Genomic DNA, 15,840 nt, shown 5'->3' on the forward strand with positions numbered 1-15,840 from the left:
TACAATACACTATTGGGTGAAGTTTGGTTGTTTTCTGCGCAGCGGTTTGGGAGTTAACATCAAAATTACATTTCTCGGCCATATCGCATAGATCTCACTGTGAAAAGGCTTAAATGGCTTTTTTGACCTAAGTTTGAGGATTGCGCTCAAATCAAATGTCCTAGAACCAAATTTCCAAATGTAACTACTAGATTGTGATACAATACACTATTGGGTGAAGTTTGGTTGACTTCTGCGCAGCGGTTTGGGAGTTAACATCAAAATTACATTTCTCGGCCATATCGCATAGATCTCACTGTGAAAAGGCTTAAATGACTTTTTTAATTAAGTTTGATGATTGCGTTCAAACAAAATGTCCTAGAACAAAATTTTCAAATGTAACTACTAGATTGTGATACAATACACTATTGGGTGAAGTTTGGTTGACTTCTGCGCAGCGGTTTGGGAGTTAACATCAAAATTACATTTCTCGGCCATATCGCATAGATCTCACTGTGAAAAAGCTTAAATGGCTTTTTTGACCTAAGTTTAAAGATTGCGCTCAAACCAAATGTCCTAGAACGAAATTTTCAAATGTAACTACTAGAATGTGATACAATACACTATTGGGTGAAGTTTGGTTGACTTCTGCGCAGCGGTTTGGGAGTTAACATCAAAATTACATTTCTCGGCCATATCGCATAGATCTCACTGTGAAAAGGCTTAAATGGCTTTTTTGACCTAAGTTTGAGGATTGCGCTCAAATCAAATGTCCTAGAACCAAATTTCCACATGTAACTACTAGATTGTGATACAATACACTAATGGTTGAAGTCTGGTTGACTTCTGCGTAGCGGTTTGGGAGTGAACATCAAAATTACATTTCTCGGCCATATCGCATAGATCTCACTGTGAAAAGGCTTAAATGACTTTTTTTTAATTAAATTTGAAGATTGCGCTCAAATCAAATGTCCTAGAACTAAATTTCCAAATGTAACTACTAGATTGTGATAAAATACACTATTGGGTGAAGTTTGGTTGACTTCTGCGCAGCGGTTTGGGAGTTAACATCAAAATTACATTTCTCGGCCATATCGCTTAGATCTCACTGTGAAAAGGCTTAAATGGCTTTTTTGACCTAAGTTTGAGGATTGCGCTCAAATCAAATGTCCTATAACCAAATTTCCACATGTAACTACTAGATTGTGATACAATACACTAATGGGTGAAGTTTGGTTGACTTCTGCGCAGCGGTTTGGGAGTTAACATCAAAATTACATTTCTCGGCCATATCGCATAGATCTCACTGTGAAAAGGCTTAAATGGCTTTTTTGACCTAAGTTTGAGGATTGCGCTCAAACCAAATGTCCTAGAACGAAATTTTCAAATGTAACTACTAGAATGTGATACAATACACTATTGGGTGAAGTTTAGTTGACTTCTGCGCAGCGGTTGGGGAGTTAACATCAAAATTACATTTCTCGGCCATATCGCATAGATCTCACTCTGAAAAGGCTTAAATGACTTTTTTAATTAAGTTTGATGATTGCGTTCAAACAAAATGTCCTAGAACAAAATTTTCAAATGTAACTACTAGATTGTGATACAATACACTATTGGGTGAAGTTTGGTTGACTTCTGCGCAGCGGTTTGGGAGTTAACATCAAAATTACATTTCTCGGCCATATCGCATAGATCTCACTGTGAAAAGGCTTAAATGGCTTTTTTGACCTAAGTTTGAGGATTGCGCTCAAATCAAATGTCCTAGAACCAAATTTCCACATGTAACTACTAGATTGTGATACAATACACTAATGGGTGAAGTTTGGTTGACTTCTGCGCAGCGGTTTGGGAGTTAACATCAAAATTACATTTCTCGGCCATATCGCATAGATCTCACTGTGAAAAGGCTTAAATGACTTTTTTAATTAAGTTTGATGATTGCGCTCAAACAAAATTTCCTAGAACAAAATTTTCAAATGTAACTACTAGATTGTGATACAATACACTATTGGGTGAAGTTTGGTTGACTTCTGCGCAGCGGTTTGGGAGTTAACATCAAAATTACATTTCTCGGCCATATCGCATAGATCTGACTGTGAAAAGGCTTAAATGGCTTTTTTGACCTAAGTTTAATGATTGCGCTCAAACCAAATGTCCTAGAACGAAATTTTCAAATGTAACTACTAGAATGTGATACAATACACTATTGGGTGAAGTTTGGTTGACTTCTGCGCAGCGGTTTGGGAGTTAACATCAAAATTACATTTCTCGGCCATATCGCATAGATCTCACTGTGAAAAGGCTTAAATGGCTTTTTTGACCTAAGTTTGAGGATTGCGCTCAAATCAAATGTCCTAGAACCAAATTTCCACATGTAACTTCTAGATTGTGATACAATACACTAATGGGTGAAGTTTGGTTGACTTCTGCGCAGCGGTTTGGGAGTTAACATCAAAATTACATTTCTCGGCCATATCGCATAGATCTCACTGTGAAAAGGCTTAAATGGCTTTTTTGACCTAAGTTTGAGGATTGCGCTCAAATCAAATGTCCAATAACCAAATTTCCACATGTAACTACTAGATTGTGATACAATACACTAATGGGTGAAGTTTGGTTGACTTCTGCGCAGCGGTTTGGGAGTTAACATCAAAATTACATTTCTCGGCCAAATCGCATAGATCTCACTGTGAAAAGGCTTAAATGGCTTTTTTGACCTAAGTTTAATGATTGCGCTCAAACCAAATGTCCTAGAACGAAATTTTCAAATGTAACTACTAGAATGTGATACAATACACTATTGGGTGAAGTTTAGTTGACTTCTGCGCAGCGGTTGGGGAGTTAACATCAAAATTACATTTCTCGGCCATATCGCATAGATCTCACTGTGAAAAGGCTTAAATGGCTTTTTTGACCTAAGTTTAATGATTGCGCTCAAACCAAATGTCCTAGAACGAAATTTTCAAATGTAACTACTAGAATGTGATACAATACACTATTGGGTGAAGTTTGGTTGACTTCTGCGCAGCGGTTTGGGAGTTAACATCAAAATTACATTTCTCGGCCATATCGCATAGATCTCACTGTGAAAAGGCTTAAATGGCTTTTTTGACCTAAGTTTGATGATTGCGCTCAAACAAAATGTCCTAGAACCAAATTTCCACATGTAACTACTAGATTGTGATACAATACACTATTGGGTGAGGTTTGGTTGACTTCTGCGCAGCGGTTTGGGAGTTAACATCAAAATTACATTTCCCGGCCATATCGCATAGATCTCACTGTGAAAAGGCTTAAATGACTTTTTTAATTAAGTTTGATGATTGCGCTCAAACAAAATTTCCTAGAACAAAATTTTCAAATGTAACTACTAGATTGTGATACAATACACTATTGGGTGAAGTTTGGTTGACTTCTGCGCAGCGGTTTGGGAGTTAACATCAAAATTACATTTCTCGGCCATATCGCATAGATCTCACTGTGAAAAGGCTTAAATGGCTTTTTTGACCTAAGTTTAATGATTGCGCTCAAACCAAATGTCCTAGAACGAAATTTTCAAATGTAACTACTAGAATGTGATACAATACACTATTGGGTGAAGTTTGGTTGACTTCTGCGCAGCGGTTTGGGAGTTAACATCAAAATTACATTTCTCGGCCATATCGCATAGATCTCACTGTGAAAAGGCTTAAATGGCTTTTTTGACCTAAGTTTGAGGATTGCGCTAAAATCAAATGTCCTAGAACCAAATTTCCACATGTAACTACTAGATTGTGATACAATACACTAATGGGTGAAGTTTGGTTGACTTCTGCGCAGCGGTTTGGGAGTTAACATCAAAATTACATTTCTCGGCCATATCGCATAGATCTCACTGTGAAAAGGCTTAAATGGCTTTTTTGACCTAAGTTTAATGATTGCGCTCAAACCAAATGTCCTAGAACGAAATTTTCAAATGTAACTACTAGAATGTGATACAATACACTATTGGGTGAAGTTTAGTTGACTTCTGCGCAGCGGTTGGGGAGTTAACATCAAAATTACATTTCTCGGCCATATCGCATAGATCTCACTGTGAAAAGGCTTAAATGGCTTTTTTGACCTAAGTTTAATGATTGCGCTCAAACCAAATGTCCTAGAACGAAATTTTCAAATGTAACTACTAGAATGTGATACAATACACTATTGGGTGAAGTTTGGTTGACTTCTGCGCAGCGGTTTGGGAGTTAACATCAAAATTACATTTCCCGGCCATATCGCATAGATCTCACTGTGAAAAGGCTTAAATGACTTTTTTAATTAAGTTTGATGATTGCGCTCAAACAAAATTTCCTAGAACAAAATTTTCAAATGTAACTACTAGATTGTGATACAATACACTATTGGGTGAAGTTTGGTTGACTTCTGCGCAGCGGTTTGGGAGTTAACATCAAAATTACATTTCTCGGCCATATCGCATAGATCTCACTGTGAAAAGGCTTAAATGGCTTTTTTGACCTAAGTTTAATGATTGCGCTCAAACCACATGTCCTAGAACGAAATTTTCAAATGTAACTACTAGAATGTGATACAATACACTATTGGGTGAAGTTTGGTTGACTTCTGCGCAGCGGTTTGGGAGTTAACATCAAAATTACATTTCTCGGCCATATCGCATAGATCTCACTGTGAAAAGGCTTAAATGGCTTTTTTGACCTAAGTTTGAGGATTGCGCTAAAATCAAATGTCCTAGAACCAAATTTCCACATGTAACTACTAGATTGTGATACAATACACTAATGGGTGAAGTTTGGTTGACTTCTGCGCAGCGGTTTGGGAGTTAACATCAAAATTACATTTCTCGGCCATATCGCATAGATCTCACTGTGAAAAGGCTTAAATGGCTTTTTTGACCTAAGTTTGAGGATTGCACTCAAATCAAATGTCCAATAACCAAATTTCCACATGTAACTACTAGATTGTGATACAATACACTAATGGGTGAAGTTTGGTTGACTTCTGCGCAGCGGTTTGGGAGTTAACATCAAAATTACATTTCTCGGCCAAATCGCATAGATCTCACTGTGAAAAGGCTTAAATGGCTTTTTTGACCTAAGTTTAATGATTGCGCTCAAACCAAATGTCCTAGAACGAAATTTTCAAATGTAACTACTAGAATGTGATACAATACACTATTGGGTGAAGTTTAGTTGACTTCTGCGCAGCGGTTGGGGAGTTAACATCAAAATTACATTTCTCGGCCATATCGCATAGATCTCACTGTGAAAAGGCTTAAATGGCTTTTTTGACCTAAGTTTAATGATTGCGCTCAAACCAAATGTCCTAGAACGAAATTTTCAAATGTAACTACTAGATTGTGATACAATACACTATTGGGTGAAGTTTGGTTGACTTCTGCGCAGCGGTTTGGGAGTTAACATCAAAATTACATTTCTCGGCCATATCGCATAGATCTCACTGTGAAAAGGCTTAAATGGCTTTTTTGACCTAAGTTTGATGATTGCGCTCAAACAAAATGTCCTAGAACCAAATTTCCACATGTAACTACTAGATTGTGATACAATACACTATTGGGTGAAGTTTAGTTGACTTCTGCGCAGCGGTTGGGGAGTTAACATCAAAATTACATTTCTCGGCCATATCGCATAGATCTCACTGTGAAAAGGCTTAAATGGCTTTTTTGACCTAAGTTTAATGATTGCGCTCAAACCACATGTCCTAGAACGAAATTTTCAAATGTAACTACTAGAATGTGATACAATACACTATTGGGTGAAGTTTGGTTGACTTCTGCGCAGCGGTTTGGGAGTTAACATCAAAATTACATTTCTCGGCCATATCGCATAGATCTCACTGTGAAAAGGCTTAAATGGCTTTTTTGACCTAAGTTTGAGGATTGCGCTAAAATCAAATGTCCTAGAACCAAATTTCCACATGTAACTACTAGATTGTGATACAATACACTAATGGGTGAAGTTTGGTTGACTTCTGCGCAGCGGTTTGGGAGTTAACATCAAAATTACATTTCTCGGCCATATCGCATAGATCTCACTGTGAAAAGGCTTAAATGGCTTTTTTGACCTAAGTTTGAGGATTGCACTCAAATCAAATGTCCAATAACCAAATTTCCACATGTAACTACTAGATTGTGATACAATACACTAATGGGTGAAGTTTGGTTGACTTCTGCGCAGCGGTTTGGGAGTTAACATCAAAATTACATTTCTCGGCCAAATCGCATAGATCTCACTGTGAAAAGGCTTAAATGGCTTTTTTGACCTAAGTTTAATGATTGCGCTCAAACCAAATGTCCTAGAACGAAATTTTCAAATGTAACTACTAGAATGTGATACAATACACTATTGGGTGAAGTTTAGTTGACTTCTGCGCAGCGGTTGGGGAGTTAACATCAAAATTACATTTCTCGGCCATATCGCATAGATCTCACTGTGAAAAGGCTTAAATGGCTTTTTTGACCTAAGTTTAATGATTGCGCTCAAACCAAATGTCCTAGAACGAAATTTTCAAATGTAACTACTAGATTGTGATACAATACACTATTGGGTGAAGTTTGGTTGACTTCTGCGCAGCGGTTTGGGAGTTAACATCAAAATTACATTTCTCGGCCATATCGCATAGATCTCACTGTGAAAAGGCTTAAATGGCTTTTTTGACCTAAGTTTGATGATTGCGCTCAAACAAAATGTCCTAGAACCAAATTTCCACATGTAACTACTAGATTGTGATACAATACACTATTGGGTGAGGTTTGGTTGACTTCTGCGCAGCGGTTTGGGAGTTAACATCAAAATTACATTTCCCGGCCATATCGCATAGATCTCACTGTGAAAAGGCTTAAATGACTTTTTTTAATTAAGTTTGAAGATTGCGCTCAAATCAAATGTCCTAGAACTAAATTTCCAAATGTAACTACTAGATTGTGATAAAATACACTATTGGGTGAAGTTTGGTTGACTTCTGCGCAGCGGTTTGGGAGTTAACATCAAAATTACATTTCTCGGCCATATCTTATAGATCTCACTGTGAAAAGGCTTAAATGGCTTTTTTGACCTAAGTTTGAGGATTGCGCTCAAACAAAATGTCCTAGAACAAAATTTTCAAATGTAACTACTAGATTGTGATACAATACACTATTGGGTGAAGTTTGGTTGACTTCTGCGCAGCGGTTTGGGAGTTAACATCAAAATTACATTTCTCGGCCATATCGCATAGATCTCACTGTGAAAAGGCTTAAATGACTTTTTTAATTAAGTTTGATGATTGCGTTCAAACAAAATGTCCTAGAACAAAATTTTCAAATGTAACTACTAGATTGTGATACAATACACTATTGGGTGAAGTTTTGTTGACTTCTGCGCAGCGGTTTGGGAGTTAACATCAAAATTACATTTCTCGGCCATATCGCATAGATCTCACTGTGAAAAGGCTTAAATGGCTTTTTTGACCTAAGTTTGAGGATTGCGCTCAAATCAAATGTCCTAGAACCAAATTTCTACATGTAACTACTAGATTGTGATACAATACACTAATGGGTGAAGTTTGGTTTACTTCTGCGCAGCGGTTTGGGAGTTAACATCAAAATTACATTTCTCGGCCATATCGCATAGATCTCACTGTGAAAAGGCTTAAATGGCTTTTTTGACCTAAGATTAATAATTGCGCTCAAACCAAATGTCCTAGAACGAAATTTTAAAATGTAACTACTAGAATGTGATACAATACACTATTGGGTGAAGTTTGGTTGACTTCTGCGCAGCAGTTTGGGAGTTAACATCAAAATTACATTTCTCGGCCATATCGCATAGATCTCACTGTGAAAAGGCTTAAATGGCTTTTTTGACCTAAGTTTGAGGATTGCGCTCAAATCAAATGTCCTAGAACCAAATTTTCAAATGTAACTACTAGATTGTGATACAATACACTATTGGGTGAAGTTTGGTTGACTTCTGCGCAGCGGTTTGGGAGTTAACATCAAAATTACATTTCTCGGCCATATCGCATAGATCTCACTGTGAAAAGGCTTAAATGACTTTTTTAATTAAGCTTGATGATTGCGTTCAAACAAAATGTCCTAGAACAAAATTTTCAAATGTAACTACTAGATTGTGATACAATACACTATTGGGTGAAGTTTGGTTGACTTCTGCGCAGCGGTTTGGGAGTTAACATCAAAATTACATTTCTCGGCCATATCGCATAGATCTCACTGTGAAAAGGCTTAAATGACTTTTTTAATTAAGTTTAATGATTGCGCTCAAACCAAATGTCCTAGAACGAAATTTTCAAATGTAACTACTAGAATGTGATACAATACACTATTGGGTGAAGTTTGGTTGACTTCTGCGCAGCGGTTTGGGAGTTAACATCAAAATTACATTTCTCGGCCATATCGCATAGATCTCACTGTGAAAAGGCTTAAATGACTTTTTTAATTAAGTTTGATGATTGCGCTCAAACAAAATTTCCTAGAACAAAATTTTCAAATGTAACTACTAGATTGTGATACAATACACTATTGGGTGAAGTTTGGTTGACTTCTGCGCAGCGGTTTGGGAGTTAACATCAAAATTACATTTCTCGGCCATATCGCATAGATCTCACTGTGAAAAGGCTTAAATGACTTTTTTAATTAAGTTTGATGATTGCGTTCAAACAAAATGTCCTAGAACAAAATTTTCAAATGTAACTACTAGATTGTGATACAATACACTATTGGGTGAAGTTTGGTTGACTTCTGCGCAGCGGTTTGGGAGTTAACATCAAAATTACATTTCTCGGCCATATCGCATAGATCTCACTGTGAAAAGGCTTAAATGGCTTTTTTGACCTAAGTTTAATGATTGCGCTCAAACCAAATGTCCTAGAACGAAATTTTCAAATGTAACTACTAGAATGTGATACAATACACTATTGGGTGAAGTTTGGTTGACTTCTGCGCAGCGGTTTGGGAGTGAACATCAAAATTACATTTAACGGCCATACCGCATAGATCTCACTGTGAAAAGGCTTAAATGACTTTTTTAATTAAGTTTGATGATTGCGCTCAAACAAAATTTCCTAGAACAAAATTTTCAAATGTAACTACTAGATTGTGATACAATACACTATTGGGTGAAGTTTGGTTGACTTCTGCGCAGCGGTTTGGGAGTTAACATCAAAATTACATTTCTCGGCCATATCGCATAGATCTCACTGTGAAAAGGCTTAAATGACTTTTTTAATTAAGTTTGATGATTGCGTTCAAACAAAATGTCCTAGAACAAAATTTTCAAATGTAACTACTAGATTGTGATACAATACACTATTGGGTGAAGTTTGGTTGTTTTCTGCGCAGCGGTTTGGGAGTTAACATCAAAATTACATTTCTCGGCCATATCGCATTGATCTCACTGTGAAAAGGCTTAAATGGCTTTTTTGACCTAAGTTTGATGATTGCGTTCAAACAAAATGTCCTAGAACAAAATTTTCAAATGTAACTACTAGATTGTGATACAATACACTATTGGGTGAAGTTTGGTTGACTTCTGCGCAGCGGTTTGGGAGTTAACATCAAAATTACATTTCTCGGCCATATCGCATAGATCTCACTGTGAAAAAGCTTAAATGGCTTTTTTGACCTAAGTTTAAAGATTGCGCTCAAACCAAATGTCCTAGAACGAAATTTTCAAATGTAACTACTAGAATGTGATACAATACACTATTGGGTGAAGTTTGGTTGACTTCTGCGCAGCGGTTTGGGAGTTAACATCAAAATTACATTTCTCGGCCATATCGCATAGATCTCACTGTGAAAAGGCTTAAATGGCTTTTTTGACCTAAGTTTGAGGATTGCGCTCAAATCAAATGTCCTAGAACCAAATTTCCACATGTAACTACTAGATTGTGATACAATACACTAATGGTTGAAGTCTGGTTGACTTCTGCGTAGCGGTTTGGGAGTGAACATCAAAATTACATTTCTCGGCCATATCGCATAGATCTCACTGTGAAAAGGCTTAAATGGCTTTTTTGACCTAAGTTTGAGGATTGCGCTCAAATCAAATGTCCTAGAACCAAATTTCCACATGTAACTACTAGATTGTGATACAATACACTAATGGGTGAAGTTTGGTTGACTTCTGCGCAGCGGTTTGGGAGTTAACATCAAAATTACATTTCTCGGCCATATCGCATAGATCTCACTGTGAAAAGGCTTAAATGACTTTTTTAATTAAGTTTGATGATTGCGCTCAAACAAAATTTCCTAGAACAAAATTTTCAAATGTAACTACTAGATTGTGATACAATACACTATTGGGTGAAGTTTGGTTGACTTCTGCGCAGCGGTTTGGGAGTTAACATCAAAATTACATTTCTCGGCCATATCGCATAGATCTCACTGTGAAAAGGCTTAAATGGCTTTTTTGACCTAAGTTTGAGGATTGCGCTCAAATCAAATGTCCTAGAACCAAATTTCCACATGTAACTTCTAGATTGTGATACAATACACTAATGGGTGAAGTTTGGTTGACTTCTGCGCAGCGGTTTGGGAGTTAACATCAAAATTACATTTCTCGGCCATATCGCATAGATCTCACTGTGAAAAGGCTTAAATGGCTTTTTTGACCTAAGTTTAATGATTGCGCTCAAACCAAATGTCCTAGAACGAAATTTTCAAATGTAACTACTAGATTGTGATACAATACACTATTGGGTGAAGTTTGGTTGACTTCTGCGCAGCGGTTTGGGAGTTAACATCAAAATTACATTTCTCGGCCATATCGCATAGATCTCACTGTGAAAAGGCTTAAATGGCTTTTTTGACCTAAGTTTGAGGATTGCGCTCAAATCAAATGTCCTAGAACCAAATTTCCACATGTAACTACTAGATTGTGATACAATACACTAATGGTTGAAGTTTGGTTGACTTCTGCGCAGCGGTTTGGGAGTGAACATCAAAATTACATTTCTCGGCCATATCGCATAGATCTCACTGTGAAAAGGCTTAAATGACTTTTTTTAATTACGTTTGAAGATTGCGCTCAAATCAAATGTCCTAGAACTAAATTTCCAAATGTAACTACTAGATTGTGATAAACTACACTATTGGATGAAGTTTGGTTGACTTCTGCGCAGCGGTTTGGGAGTTAACATCAAAATTACATTTCTCGGCCATATCGCATAGATCTCACTGTGAAAAGGCTTAAATGACTTTTTTAATTAAGTTTGATGATTGCGTTCAAACAAAATGTCCTAGAACAAAATTTTCAAATGTAACTACTAGATTGTGATACAATACACTATTGGGTGAAGTTTGGTTGACTTCTGCGCAGCGGTTTGGGAGTTAACATCAAAATTACATTTCTCGGCCATATCGCATAGATCTCACTGTGAAAAGGCTTAAATGACTTTTTTAATTAAGTTTAATGGTTGCGCTCAAACCAAATGTCCTAGAACGAAATTTTCAAATGTAACTACTAGAATGTGATACAATACACTATTGGGTGAAGTTTGGTTGACTTCTGCGCAGCGGTTTGGGAGTTAACATCAAAATTACATTTCCCGGCCATATCGCATAGATCTCACTGTGAAAAGGCTTAAATGACTTTTTTTAATTAAGTTTGAAGATTGCGCTCAAATCAAATGTCCTAGAACTAAATTTCCAAATGTAACTACTAGATTGTGATAAAATACACTATTGGGTGAAGTTTGGTTGACTTCTGCGCAGCGGTTTGGGAGTTAACATCAAAATTACATTTCTCGGCCATATCTTATAGATCTCACTGTGAAAAGGCTTAAATGGCTTTTTTGACCTAAGTTTGAGGATTGCGCTCAAACAAAATGTCCTAGAACAAAATTTTCAAATGTAACTACTAGATTGTGATACAATACACTATTGGGTGAAGTTTGGTTGACTTCTGCGCAGCGGTTTGGGAGTTAACATCAAAATTACATTTCTCGGCCATATCGCATAGATCTCACTGTGAAAAGGCTTAAATGACTTTTTTAATTAAGTTTGATGATTGCGTTCAAACAAAATGTCCTAGAACAAAATTTTCAAATGTAACTACTAGATTGTGATACAATACACTATTGGGTGAAGTTTTGTTGACTTCTGCGCAGCGGTTTGGGAGTTAACATCAAAATTACATTTCTCGGCCATATCGCATAGATCTCACTGTGAAAAGGCTTAAATGGCTTTTTTGACCTAAGTTTGAGGATTGCACTCAAATCAAATGTCCTAGAACCAAATTTCTACATGTAACTACTAGATTGTGATACAATACACTAATGGGTGAAGTTTGGTTTACTTCTGCGCAGCGGTTTGGGAGTTAACATCAAAATTACATTTCTCGGCCATATCGCATAGATCTCACTGTTAAAAGGCTTAAATGGCTTTTTTGACCTAAGATTAATAATTGCGCTCAAACCAAATGTCCTAGAACGAAATTTTAAAATGTAACTACTAGAATGTGATACAATACACTATTGGGTGAAGTTTGGTTGACTTCTGCGCAGCAGTTTGGGAGTTAACATCAAAATTACATTTCTCGGCCATATCGCATAGATCTCACTGTGAAAAGGCTTAAATGGCTTTTTTGACCTAAGTTTGAGGATTGCGCTCAAATCAAATGTCCTAGAACCAAATTTCCACATGTAACTACTAGATTGTGATACAATACACTAATGGGTGAAGTTTGGTTGACTTCTGCGCAGCGGTTTGGGAGTTAACATCAAAATTACATTTCTCGGCCATATCGCATAGATCTCACTGTGAAAAGGCTTAAATGACTTTTTTAATTAAGTTTGATGATTGCGCTCAAACAAAATTTCCTAGAACAAAATTTTCAAATGTAACTACTAGATTGTGATACAATACACTATTGGGTGAAGTTTGGTTGACTTCTGCGCAGCAGTTTGGGAGTTAACATCAAAATTACATTTCTCGGCCATATCGCATAGATCTCACTGTGAAAAGGCTTAAATGACTTTTTTAATTAAGTTTGATGATTGCGTTCAAACAAAATGTCCTAGAACAAAATTTTCAAATGTAACTACTAGATTGTGATACAATACACTATTGGGTGAAGTTTGGTTGACTTCTGCGCAGCGGTTTGGGAGTTAACATCAAAATTACATTTCTCGGCCATATCGCATAGATCTCACTGTGAAAAGGCTTAAATGACTTTTTTAATTAAGTTTAATGATTGCGCTCAAACCAAATGTCCTAGAACGAAATTTTCAAATGTAACTACTAGAATGTGATACAATACACTATTGGGTGAAGTTTGGTTGACTTCTGCGCAGCGGTTTGGGAGTTAACATCAAAATTACATTTCTCGGCCATATCGCATAGATCTCACTGTGAAAAGGCTTAAATGACTTTTTTAATTAAGTTTGATGATTGCGTTCAAACAAAATGTCCTAGAACAAAATTTTCAAATGTAACTACTAGATTGTGATACAATACACTATTGGGTGAAGTTTTGTTGACTTCTGCGCAGCGGTTTGGGAGTTAACATCAAAATTACATTTCTCGGCCATATCGCATAGATCTCACTGTGAAAAGGCTTAAATGGCTTTTTTGACCTTAGTTTGAGGATTGCGCTCAAATCAAATGTCCTAGAACCAAATTTCTACATGTAACTACTAGATTGTGATACAATACACTAATGGGTGAAGTTTGGTTTACTTCTGCGCAGCGGTTTGGGAGTTAACATCAAAATTACATTTCTCGGCCATATCGCATAGATCTCACTGTGAAAAGGCTTAAATGGCTTTTTTGACCTAAGATTAATAATTGCGCTCAAACCAAATGTCCTAGAACGAAATTTTAAAATGTAACTACTAGAATGTGATACAATACACTATTGGGTGAAGTTTGGTTGACTTCTGCGCAGCAGTTTGGGAGTTAACATCAAAATTACATTTCTCGGCCATATCGCATAGATCTCACTGTGAAAAGGCTTAAATGGCTTTTTTGACCTAAGTTTGAGGATTGCGCTCAAATCAAATGTCCTAGAACCAAATTTTCAAATGTAACTACTAGATTGTGATACAATACACTATTGGGTGAAGTTTGGTTGACTTCTGCGCAGCGGTTTGGGAGTTAACATCAAAATTACATTTCTCGGCCATATCGCATAGATCTCACTGTGAAAAGGCTTAAATGACTTTTTTAATTAAGTTTGATGATTGCGTTCAAACAAAATGTCCTAGAACAAAATTTTCAAATGTAACTACTAGATTGTGATACAATACACTATTGGGTGAAGTTTGGTTGACTTCTGCGCAGCGGTTTGGGAGTTAACATCAAAATTACATTTCTCGGCCATATCGCATAGATCTCACTGTGAAAAGGCTTAAATGACTTTTTTAATTAAGTTTAATGATTGCGCTCAAACCAAATGTCCTAGAACGAAATTTTCAAATGTAACTACTAGAATGTGATACAATACACTATTGGGTGAAGTTTGGTTGACTTCTGCGCAGCGGTTTGGGAGTTAACATCAAAATTACATTTCTCGGCCATATCGCATAGATCTCACTGTGAAAAGGCTTAAATGGCTTTTTTGACCTAAGTTTGAGGATTGCGCTCAAATCAAATGTCCTAGAACCAAATTTCCACATGTAACTACTAGATTGGGATACAATACACTAATGGGTGAAGTTTGGTTGACTTCTGCGCAGCGGTTTGGGAGTTAACATCAAAATTACATTTCTCGGCCATATCGCATAGATCTCACTGTGAAAAGGCTTAAATGGCTTTTTTGACCTAAGTTTGAGGATTGCGCTCAAATCAAATGTCCAATAACCAAATTTCCACATGTAACTACTAGATTGTGATACAATACACTAATGGGTGAAGATTGGTTGACTTCTGCGCAGCGGTTTGGGAGTTAACATCAAAATTACATTTCTCGGCCATATCGCATAGATCTCACTGTGAAAAGGCTTAAATGGCTTTTTTGACCTAAGTTTAATGATTGCGCTCAAACCAAATGTCCTAGAACGAAATTTTCAAATGTAACTACTAGAATGTGATACAATACACTATTGGGTGAAGTTTAGTTGACTTCTGCGCAGCGGTTGGGGAGTTAACATCAAAATTACATTTCTCGGCCATATCGCATAGATCTCACTGTGAAAAGGCTTAAATGGCTTTTTTGACCTAAGTTTAATGATTGCGCTCAAACCAAATGTCCTAGAACGAAATTTTCAAATGTAACTACTAGAATGTGATACAATACACTATTGGGTGAAGTTTGGTTGACTTCTGCGCAGCGGTTTGGGAGTTAACATCAAAATTACATTTCTCGGCCATATCGCATAGATCTCACTGTGAAAAGGCTTAAATGGCTTTTTTGACCTAAGTTTGAGGATTGCGCTCAAATCAAATGTCCTAGAACCAAATTTCCACATGTAACTACTAGATTGTGATACAATACACTAATGGGTGAAGTTTGGTTGACTTCTGCGCAGCGGTTTGGGAGTTAACATCAAAATTACATTTCTCGGCCATATCGCATAGATCTCACTGTGAAAAGGCTTAAATGACTTTTTTAATTAAGTTTGATGATTGCGCTCAAACAAAATGTCCTAGAACAAAATTTTCAAATGTAACTACTAGATTGTGATACAATACACTATTGGGTGAAGTTTGGTTGACTTCTGCGCAGCGGTTTGGGAGTTAACATCAAAATTACATTTCTCGGCCATATCGCATAGATCTCACTGTGAAAAGGCTTAAATGGCTTTTTTGACCTAAGTTTGAGGATTGCGCTCAAATCAAATGTCCTAGAACCAAATTTCCACATGTAACTACTAGATTGTGATACAATACACTAATGGTTGAAG

Source organism: Corythoichthys intestinalis, unplaced genomic scaffold (genome assembly GCF_030265065.1).
Source record: "Corythoichthys intestinalis isolate RoL2023-P3 unplaced genomic scaffold, ASM3026506v1 HiC_scaffold_39, whole genome shotgun sequence".
Classification (NCBI taxonomy): Eukaryota; Metazoa; Chordata; class Actinopteri; order Syngnathiformes; family Syngnathidae; genus Corythoichthys; species Corythoichthys intestinalis.